Source organism: Musca autumnalis, unplaced genomic scaffold (genome assembly GCF_047663935.1).
Source record: "Musca autumnalis isolate F117 unplaced genomic scaffold, ASM4766393v1 scaffold_1, whole genome shotgun sequence".
Lineage (NCBI taxonomy): Eukaryota > Metazoa > Arthropoda > Insecta > Diptera > Muscidae > Musca > Musca autumnalis.
In genome coordinates this window covers 135,578,386-135,589,990 of record NW_027411644.1, presented here as the reverse complement: position 1 = coordinate 135,589,990, position 11,605 = coordinate 135,578,386, and the positions used below count along the sequence as shown (strand labels likewise).

At 32.2% G+C, this 11,605-nt stretch overlaps 2 long non-coding RNA genes across 2 annotated transcripts in view; both read left to right on the top strand.

The window, feature by feature from the left end:
- The first annotated feature begins 1,683 nt into the window (after window positions 1-1,683).
- LOC141386791 (uncharacterized) lies at window positions 1,684-2,391 on the top strand. Its single transcript, XR_012408435.1, has 2 exons — window positions 1,684-2,052; window positions 2,108-2,391. It is a non-coding gene; the product is annotated as an uncharacterized lncRNA (long non-coding RNA).
- A 403-nt stretch (window positions 2,392-2,794) lies between these two features.
- LOC141386772 (uncharacterized) overlaps window positions 2,795-11,605 on the top strand; it is a 37,671-nt gene continuing 28,860 nt past the window's right edge. Inside the window, exon 1 of the long non-coding RNA XR_012408430.1 lies at window positions 2,795-2,890. This is a non-coding gene — a long non-coding RNA (uncharacterized lncRNA). The remainder of the gene's footprint in view (window positions 2,891-11,605) is intronic.

Genomic DNA, 11,605 nt, shown 5'->3' with positions numbered 1-11,605 from the left:
TCGAATTTTGCTAATATTAGATAGAAAATAATAATAAAAACAATTATAAAATATTTTGTTGCACTTTGTTGCAGCTAAAACTTTACAAATTTGGTAAGAACTATATGTACTAAAAATAAAATAAAAAATCTACGCGCCATCCCGCGACACTCCCTGCTAAGAAGCTTTAACAAAGTACAGAATTTGAAAGAAAAGCGGATGTCACGTGATTTACATATGTGTAAAATCCGAGTTACAATAAATAACATATTATATAAAATATTTTTTGCTCACCTGTCTTCACGAAAAACTTTAAAATTACTTTGTAGGAAGACTGCATACGACGATCGCAAATTTACTACTAAAATATATTATAAAAACCAGTCCATAAATTGTGAACAAAAAATTAAACGTTATTTTGCTTTGGCTGATGTAAAACAAAATATTTTAACTGTCGTTAGATTCTGTGGACACCTTAGATCAATACTGCACCAATAATTTTTACATAGGCGTATGTGATTTTTTTAAGTTTTGGCGCGCTATATCTGTATTTTTTCCACTGTTCGTTTGGCCCAAAAAACATCAATGTGACACCAACACGAGCCTTATTACTTTATACAAATATTTTGGATATACATATGTATATAACACAATTATGGGGTCAATTTATATAGTCTTCCATAATAAAACAAAAAACCATTAAATATTTTACATTTTCTCGTAATTCATAAAAACACATGTATGTTACATTACAGATACGTATATTATTTTCATTGTTCCAACAATACGAACTACGAAGTTTTACTGCTTCGTCCTTTTCAGTAGTACCACAAAGTAACAGGCAAAATTCTCGTTGATCGTCCACATTACCTTGCTATGAATAGATTTTCTGTTATTGGTGCCGCCAATAATAATGATTTTGCACGAGGGGATTTTTAAACAACCTTATGACATCAATTAGTAACCTCATACTGGTGTTATGATAAATACATTCCATATTGAAAAAATCATAATAAAATTTGTAATTTGGCTACAAATACTTTTAAATGTGTAAATAAACATAGCTTGGAAAAAAACCTTAGTGATGGACAGTACTGTTCGCTACAAACAAAATAGATGGGTATTTTTTGTTGGTACTGGTAATATTAATGTGGATTGTATAGCAAATATTAAATTTTTCTGAATAATCTTTTTCCAAAAAATGCTAATAACATCAAAAAAAGTAAAATTATTCTTTACTCATTCATGTAAATGATTTTATAATTCACGATTTTCTTAAACAACATTATATTTTCTAGTAATTTTCTCAATATTTATAAACGATTAAAATGTAATTAATTTATACAATATTGAATTTTATTTATTGTACTTGCCTTCTTTCCCAAGAAAGCATATAACAATTCATATTTCCTCATAATTAAAAAACACATGTGTGGTACATTACCGGTACGTTATTTTTTAGTGAACCGACCAGTGGTACACTACGATATTTTAGTGTACCGACTGCGGTACGCTACGATTTTTTAGTGTACCGACTGCGGTTCACTACAATTTTCGTTGTGCTCCGGTACGGTACGCTAAAATATTTTTTAGTGGTTGCGTACCGGTACGATACACTAAAATATTTTTTAGTGATACCGTACCTGGTACGGTACGTTATTTTAGTGTACTGTTTCTTTTCGAACACTGGTTCAATCATTCGGATCAAAATCGTTCACCGGCTCTTAATCGGTCGTTTGATAAAAACGCATACATACTCCATATACAAACAAACAAAAGACTAATATAATTTAACTACTCCATAACAAAAATATTACATTTGCATAGTTTTATTGCATTCTTGAGTCCGTGTTTACATACGGGAAAGTAAATTCAGTTTTTAGGCAATAGGGGGAAGGAAAGAGTATTGAGGAGCTCTTTCCTCTTCGCTCTCTCCCAAAAACTCAATTTACTTTCCCGAGAAATTTGTGTGTCTAAACACAGACTAAAGAAAGATTAATTAATTTTAGAAAAACATCATTCATTTAGGTGGCTGGCAAAAAATCGTATGTTGTGTGTGTAGAAATTGTCATTGTAAAAAAGCTTTGTGTGTGTGTTTCTTTTTATTTTTTTTTTTTCTTTTCAATAGGTAATGGATTCGACATATTGTAATATGTTATGTCTCGTATGTTTTTGTAGAAATGATGCAAATTATGTAGATCCCAGTAAGGAGTGCATCATGATGAGGTTATGCCTCATCTCAGCGGTCACAGAAAGATTGTTGCGCCTTAGTTCCTTAAACTTACAGTAAGAAGATCCCGTGCCAGTTTGTAAAGAATATCGTAAAGAAGCGAAATTTCTATTTATTTCAATGAATTTTAGGTTGGGTATTTTTGTTACAATGAAATATAAGCCATGAAATTGTATTTAAAACCCAGTTTGTTTGTTAAATCCGGTTATATATAAACGGGGTATAATAGATTTTAGTTTAATCCAATTATTGGTTTGTTCCAGTTCAACTTGAAGTGTGGTTAGGCCAATCAAGGTACCATCAAGGTATCAACTATTTTTTGGCTCCGATAAGAGGAACCAATTTTTTTTTGGCTCCGATAAGATGAACCAATTTTTTTTTTTTTGGCTCCGATAAGAAGGAGCCAATTTTTTTTTTGGCTCCGATAAGAAGGAGCCAATTTTTTGGATACGATAAGAAGGAGCCAATTTTTTTTTGGCTCCGATAAGAAGGAGCCAATTTTTTTGGCTCCGATAAGAAGGAGCCAATTTTTTTTTTGGCTCCGATAAGAATTTGGTTTGACGGCGTCACGAACTCTAACTCTGTACTTCGTTTGTTGGTTTGTTTTGTTTGTGGTTTGTTTTGGCTGCGTTTTGTGCGAAATAAATAATAAAAATATTAATATGTTGTACGTCTTAACAGGTAAGTATTATTGTGAAATTAATTTCAATATCAATGTATACATTATTTGCATTATTTCATTATTTGTGGTGTTGGGTTGATGTGATTGTGTACAATAAAAATTAAAAAAAAAAAAAAAAACAAAACAACTACTACCACTGATGTCACATATCTATACCCTGTAGGAAATGTCAATAGTGAATCTATACTGACTTACTACTGACATTGTCTACAGTACTATTGACAAACTGTAGACAACTAATGTAATTTCCTATAGTATGAACGTGTCATTCGAAAGTCAGTACTGACAATGGAACTAGTAAGTAAGTCATTAGTTCCAGAGGAACCATGTGTTGACATGGGAGGTAGTAAGTCAGTATAGACATTGGAGGTAGTGAGTCAAGAAGAAAACAAATAATATTGTAAATGCTAGAAAATGTTCCAATTGCGTATAACAGTAGTTTTATCTTCAAAGCCAAAGATTCCACTTAAGTAAAAATTAGTAAATAAAAACAGTGTTTTCAAGGCTGCCTAACATTCTAACATCTAAAGAATTAAAATAATGTTTTTGTTTTATTTTCTTGACCAAGATGCACCAAGTGACTTGTCTCCTTAAAATAGTTCCTCTTCTGCTGAACTGTTTCATCAGGCGATTCGCAGAATGTTGATATAACACCTAGGAATTGAAAAGAATAAACATGTATAAATCTATTATATAAAGTAGAAAAATGTTTGTATGTTTGTTTGTTTAAAATTTATAGACTCGAAAACCGCTGAACCGATCATGCTGAAGTTTTCAGGGTATATTACAACATCGCCTGAAAGTGTTTTAGGCTATAATTTTTTTTGAAATTCCGCTCCGATCCGGAGATATAGCATCAGAATCGGAGGTACCTCACATGTAAACTTTGTATGCAAATATCTAAAGAACGGTTACAGATACAGACTCCAAGTTTGGAATGTGTGATGGATTTTACCCTATTAATATATGTGGCAACAAATATCAAAATCGATTCAGATATAGCTCCCATATATATTTTCATCCGATTTCAAGTATTTGATGTACCAAAAACGCTATATATGTCCGATTTCAATGAAATTTTGAATGTGTGACGGAATTTCGTCTATAAACAAATGTGTCAAAATATATTGAAATCGGTTCAGATTTGGATATATCTCCTATATATAGTTTAGTCCGATTTCAGGTATTTTATGTACCAAACATATATACAGCTATTCCATGTACCTTGATCCAAAACATAAACAAACTGATCACATTGCAAAGGCATCCCTTAACATAGACGAAGCCGTCACTTTATGTATGTATTTGTGAACGACATGTTGAACTAGATTGTGAATCGTTCGTTGATCGTACGGTCACCGACTGATTATAGTTCAGTGAACTATTGAACTATAATGAACTATATCGACTGATCTAGTTCATACGCTCTTTTCAATGAATCGTTCAATTGAACTAGTTCGTTCATGAACTATACAACTCTAATGTGGAGGGATGAATTTGAAAATGACTTTTTGTTTTGTATTAATATTTTTAATGACGCAGAATGCCTCGTCTGCAATGCAACAATAAAAAATGTATATCCATCTTACCTTAGGCGTCATTATAATACGCATACAAAATATCATTTAATGACGGGAAATGTGCGAAAAAATAATATGAGTGGATAATTTTCACTGTGAGGTAGAAATCGATGTTGTTTAACAATTTTTATTTTTTTATCTAAATTTACCCGAATTTCGTTAATTTTATTTTATTATATTTAAGTTAAGGCCCTAATGTAAAAATATAAAAAAGAACGAAATCGCTTTCATTAATTAACTCTTAGCAATCGCAGTTTTAATAAAAGAAACTGAAGTGGATACTTTTGACTGTGATTCACTGTATATTATTTTTAATTTTAGTCATACAAAGCGAGCGCGCCAACAATATATTTTTCTATTTGAAAATTTTGCCTCCTTTTTAGGCGAAGATCATTTTTAGTATTATTTTTTTTTTTAATTTATTAATCGAGCTTTTTTTATGATCTATAATGCAAATGAAAAAGGAAAGCCGACGATTCGAACCCACACACCCACCACTATGTCCACTATGTTTGGCTCTTCTTCTTGGTCGGCTATGAACAGCGTTGCCAGTATTTTTTAGACTCTTTTCCCCAACTTGCCCAAAACTTTTCCCCAAAATTCCACAGATTTTATTGAATTTCCTCAAAAAAAATCCCCAAAATTTTTTTAAACAAATAATTACAAAAAAAATGGAAAGTAGTTTTATTTTACTATTGAAATTCATATCATTAAACTTGTAAAGTATTCTATACACTTATATATAAATTAAATTAACGATATTGAAAACTTCACTTTCAAGTGATTCAGAATCATTAGTCTCATTGGATTTATATACATTTGTATAATGAAAGAGTTGTAACATTTCTTTAGGTGGGTCAAAATTTCTACAACAAATGGAGTTGTTAGAAAATTGATTATTTATTCTAGTAACTTGTACTGCATTTTAAGAATTAATTGTTGGAACGGAAAGCATATTTTGTCCCGGCCCACACTAGAGTAATTTCAATGAAATTTTGACATGAAACTTTCCTTTTTTTGGGAAAAATGCATAATTTCAAGAAACTAGTGTACACGGTTTCATGTATTCTGCAATTTTGCTTTGTTGCAATATTCGTATGAAACAAACAGACCGTTTTATTTTACATTTTCTTTTATTTTCATGTCAAAATTTCAGTGAAATTACTCTTAGTGTGGCGAATGATAACTTTCTCCATTGCGATTCTTAAACAATCGTGGAGATTTTTGTGTTGAATACTGGTCCTAAAAATTTTCGTATAGAGCTAAAATTGTGTTAACCCAGTGAATTGCTGCAAATATTGGGGTAAAATTGCTTGTAAGTTTAATAATTGCATATTTGTAGGCATCGGTTACAGCATTTGTATTAACAGCGGTTAAGATATTCGGCACTGGTCTTTTTAACTTTAATAATTGTTTACTCAAAAAAAGTACAAGTCAAAATTAAAGCCTATGTCCATAGCTCCTCATGGTAAATATGCCGAGTCGTTTTCGATCGATTCCACTATTTTTTCAATATCTTCTTAATTTTTTTATAAATGGTTTCAAGCAAAACAGTCTGTATACATAAAATTTACTCAAATCGGATTGGTTGATTTGAATTTGCTCTCAAATTTTGCTTGTTTTTGGGCGCACTTTAAATTTTAAAAGGAACACAAAGTTGCTTTTAATTTATCTGACATTTATTATTAAAGCAAACTTGTAGGAATATAAACAGGTTATCTGTCCGATATCGGCTAACATTTAACTCCAAAAAATGATATAATAACGGGCCTAAGCATATATGTATATCTCTTTTATAACTGGAGCCATGAATGTCAAATAAAGTTTAATTTCATCATTGTCCATCAATCTAGAAACCATTTCTGCAGTTAAGTCCCCTTCAGCAGTAGAAGTGATGGAAAATGTTATTTCAAATCAACCCACTGTTCTAGTACGCTGTCAGTCGTCGAACCGCATGATATCTTTTCAAATCTGTCATAAATTATTACAGCTGCGACCAGTTAGTATATGATGCATATCATTTGTGCGTCACGCGTGCGCTACTACTATTCACGTACTGAAATTAAAAAAGATCAGATTAGTCAAAAATGAAATTCCCCAAAAATCCCCAAAGATTTTTCAGATTTCCTCAACATTTTCCCAATTCCCCAAGTTGAAATTTTTTCCCCATTTCAAATAAAAATTCCCCAATTTGGGGAAAAATCCCCAATACTGACAACGCTGGCTATGAACTATAGCTGTGTCTGGTTACCCTAAGATTTGTAACAATTTGTACCAATTGTTGCTGGAAGACGTCTGTTAACACAACAAACCAGCAAAAGAGAGCGATTCGAGAGAGACATTTTGACAGTTCTTTCACTGAGAGCTTGCAAATTCTTGCTGGACAAATTTCTTCTAGCAAGCACTTGCAAGCTCTTCTTCTTCCTGAAAACAATCAATCAGCCGTTTTTAGTTTTATGTTGATTTATGTTTGTGAACATTAAAAACAATTTTATTGTGGAAATAACATAGTCTAATTGTATTGTTTTATTTGTAAAGTGGAAAAATACTTTTTTGTTTCATTTTCTATTTTATTTTTAATAAAATACCCAGTTGTTCGGGTAACTAGTGAATAACTAGTAATTTTTCTGGCTACTGGTAAACACCCCTAGTTACCACCCAATCTACTCGCAATGCTATAGACTGGTGAATTTAACATGGGGATGTCATAGGAAGGGGTCTATTGTCTCCTCACTGCATTACCAGTAACCACCCAATTCGATAGTCATGTGAAAGGCAATTGTCTCATCAGTACATTACCAGTAACCAGTCAATTCGGTGGTCAGAAATGATAGCCCAAATCACTAGTAAGTTGTAATCAGAATACCAGTTGGAACAACACAATTATAACAGTTAATCTGTATATTTCGAATATGCGCTAGCCACGCTTTATTTAATTACATGACGTGGATAAACATACATACATATATTATAAAGGACAATTTCAGGTTAATCTTTAAATTCCTTGATATTGAAACTTATGCGTGAATTCTTGATACTGGGACTTATGTGTTTATGTTTATTTTGTCCTGGGAATGTGCATCTCAAGGGTGCTTCAAATAATTCAGATGTACCTGAAATAAAATGCATAAAAGTTTAATGAGATAATTAAAAAATGTATTGTCCCAAAAAGTATCTATACTTACCAAATATTCTTCTAAAAATATTCATCCTTTTTTAATTTAGCCCAATAACATGTTTGTTGCATCTTTATTTAACGATAAATTTTTGCACATCAAACGCACCAAAAAACTTTTTTTTTTAATTCAGAATAAAAAATAAATTTTATACAAAATGACAATACATTTATTCTATTCTGTTTTCAAAAAGAGAAATAATGTTGAAAAGAGATTACAAGAAAGAAACGTTGTCGATTACACTATCCATATAAAATAGTCAATATATTACACACCGCATTACCTGTAACTAGTGAATTGACATGATAGGCAGGAAAGCCCATTTCCAGTAGCAAAAGCAGGATATATGCTATTTTGTGTGCCTTTTTTGGGTGTAAAGTAACTAGGGTCAATGAGTAACTAGTTACATGCCTATGTAAAAGTAGACAATTGGTATGTATTGAACAACTGGGTACAACGTGTTTGCTTCCTTTGTTGGCGGACAAATTGTTCTGTTTTGGCAAGTCAGCTGATTGCTTGCTGGTTTTTGCTGGGAAGGTGTCTGTTTACTTTTTAAAATTTTCTAGCAAAAGAGAATAAAACAGTGGTTTTATCGGTACTGATATTTAGATTTAAATTTCTAAGTAGTGAGACAAAGGCATTTGCTTTATGTTGAAGTATTCTATTGGCCGACTCAAAATCATAGCTGGATGTTAACATGATGAAATCATCTGCATACTGAAACAGTTTGGTATTTTCATCGGACACTCCGTGAAGTCCCAATGTGTAGAGATTAAAAAGCGTTGGACTTAAGCAGCTCCCCTGCGGGATACCATTGTATACCTCCATAGATGAGTTTCCCATTTTTAGAATTCTTTTGCACAGAAAGTTTGCAATCCATATTCTGATCTGACCAGGTATATAAATTTCTTCCAGGATTTTTAAGAGACATGTTATATCTACACATTCGTAGGCTTTTGATACATCCATTGAAAGAATTATGACTTTAGAATTATTCTCCTTTTGCAGATTGATTGTGTGTAGTATGTCATTAATGCATGTCGAAGTTGAGACATGTTTCCTGTAAGCATAAGTTCTGCTTGGGAGTATATTTTGATCTTCAATGAACTGATTTAGTCTTTGTTTTGCCATAAGATTTACTATTTTAGCCAGAACAGAAATCAGAGCGATCGGTCTGAAATTGGTGGCAATATCAAGATCTTTACCCTTCTTAGGTATAGGAACAATTTTTATTTCCCGCCATTCTTCAGGGAAGTTACAGTTTCTCCATATTTTATTATACGCTGACAGAAGCATTATCTTTCCTTCTAGTGAAAACCTGCTAACCATCTCATAGGTAATATCATCTAAACCGGCCTCTGATGGTTTCTTTTTTTGCTCAAGGACGTTTTTTAGTTCTTCTGTTGTGAATGCTGATGATTCCTGATGGAAGAGAGTTTGGAGTAAATTTTGAGAGTTGTTAGGCACTTGATCCCTTAGGTGACGAAGGTAAATATCATTGTTTTCGGAGCACCATTTGTTGTTGGTTTGAGGCTCAAAAGTTGATTTGCATCCCTTAACATAGCGGAAGAGTGATTTTGTATTAGGCATTTGATTTAATTCTGTAAGTTTTGTGCGCTTTGCTAGCTATTTGGCACGTTTGACAGCTTTCTTGAAGTTGTCTATTGCTAAGATAGCTTCTTGGGCGTTCTCAGTGTTTTTGTAACTCTCAAATTTTTTTTCCGCCGCATCTTTTAGACGTCGGTACCTTTCTACATCTTCATTCCACCAAGAATTGAGTTTTGTCTTTGGTCCAATTGTAAAAGTTGATTCTCTGATTAATCTATTGAGGTCTGTTTGAATCTGATTCACATCATTTTGGATCCGCAAGTTGGGTATGTTTTTTAGCAAATGCTTTTTCGCAAGAAAGGTTTTATTTCGTGAAATAATATTGTTAACTTCTATTAGAATTGGTCTGTGGTGACTTCCTCCAATTGTTGTGTTTATTACATTACACGTCAAGGGTGAAGAAAGGTTTGTAAAAGTTAAGTCTAAAACAGATCCTGCGGAATTGTCGAAAAGATTCTTTTTGAAAGTGGAAGAACCGTCATTTAAACAACGGAAGGCAGAGCCGTCCATTAGAGTTTTTAAAAGAGAGCCACGTACTGTGTCAAAGACGTCGCCATATGCCTTATTTCTGGCGTTGAAGTCGCCGGCTATAATCACATTGGGTTTTTCATCCAAAAAGGCTATGAGTTTTAACATTTCATTCTTGAGTTCGTTAGATTTAACGGAGTGAGGAAAGTATACAGATACTACAGTTAGATTTTGAGATAGGTTTGTAGATTCACATATCAAAATGTCTAGATTTGAGTTAAAATTTAGTTTCTTCATGTTCACCGATTTTTTGTGTAGTTTGGCAACACCGCCATAGTTATCACTTCTTTTCTTCGAAATTAGACTGTAGTTTTGTATATAAGAATTTGATGAGTTTTCATCAACATTGAAAATTTCGCTTAAGACACATATGTCTATAGATAGTTTTTGTAAATAAGCTTCAAGATAACTTTTGTTTTTATTGAGACTTTGTATAAAAAAAGAGAATAAAAACCCCTTACTCTCTGAGAAAGTTCTTGCTGGGAAAGTAACCAGACAGACTTTATTATTCGTAGTCGATCATTAGTCGTAGTCCATTATTATTCGTTCCACTATTAATCGTGGACGACTATTAGTCCAGTTGACTATTGCGTGTGCTAAAACCGCGTAATGGACGGTACTTTTTTGTACATACATATGTACATCACAGATTGCATCAACGAAAATTGTCGATTATATTCGATTATGATCGGTTTTCCGCGGTTAACGAATAATCGAAACTCGACTTTTAGTACACTCTCAAATAATTGAATAACCGAAAATCGAGTTTTAAGTTTTTCACGAAAACCGTATAATCGAAAAACCGATTATTGCATTTCACTGCGTATGCCTAATTATAAGATATCCTAACGTGATAATTCTAGGTGATTTTTACTGTGATATAACTAATGCACGATGGGGCCAATAGCAGGTTTTCGAGGCAAAAAGTCAATTTTTGAAGTGAACAATTTGAAAAAAATAATAACGGATTTCGTTTGCCAACACTCTGAGTCACTAAAAATAAAAAAACAAATCAATCTGGTAACATCACATAGCGACATACTGATCTGGCAATTGTGACATGTTTTCTTATGCATCATTTTCCGACATTCATTATAAATAAGTAGTGAAATCATTTTAGGCGCCAAAAAGAACATTTCAACATTTTTATATTTTTTAAACATGGAAAGCTCTTCAATGGGCATGTATAATAAGATAGTGTTAACAAATAATAAAAATGTTATGTGTGGTAAATGTATTTTTGAGTTAAGATGTTATGTCTTTTTTGGAGTATTTTGGTTTGTTATCCATGTGTTCTCTGGAGTATAACTTTTGAGATCTAGGTAGATCTAGGATATTATATATATGTGGTGAAAGGTATTAATGTGTACTATCATTTTGTGAAAAAATTAGCTGCGCCTATCTGCGCCTTTTCATAAAAATCTGATTTCAGATGTCGTAATACTTAATAATATGGACATTTTTATGTTTTGGTTGGCGAATAATCGGAAACCCATTAATGTTACCAATTGGATTTCGGAAAAATTTAATAGACGTATATAATAATAATAATATATAATTTCAAAGATATCGCAAACTTTGGCTTTTGTGGCGGAATCTTAGCCGATTTTTACTAAATTTTGAACCTTTTTTTATTAACTTATAACAAACCACAGACAAAACCATGAAATTTGAACATATGTATATAGGGGAGCTATTTCTATATCTGAACCGATTTCAATATAACTTGACAAACTTATTTGTAGTCCGAATTCCGTAACATTTTCCAAATTTTATTGTAATTTGATGGAATTTGCGTGCTTGGTCAATCATTTTCCTGAAA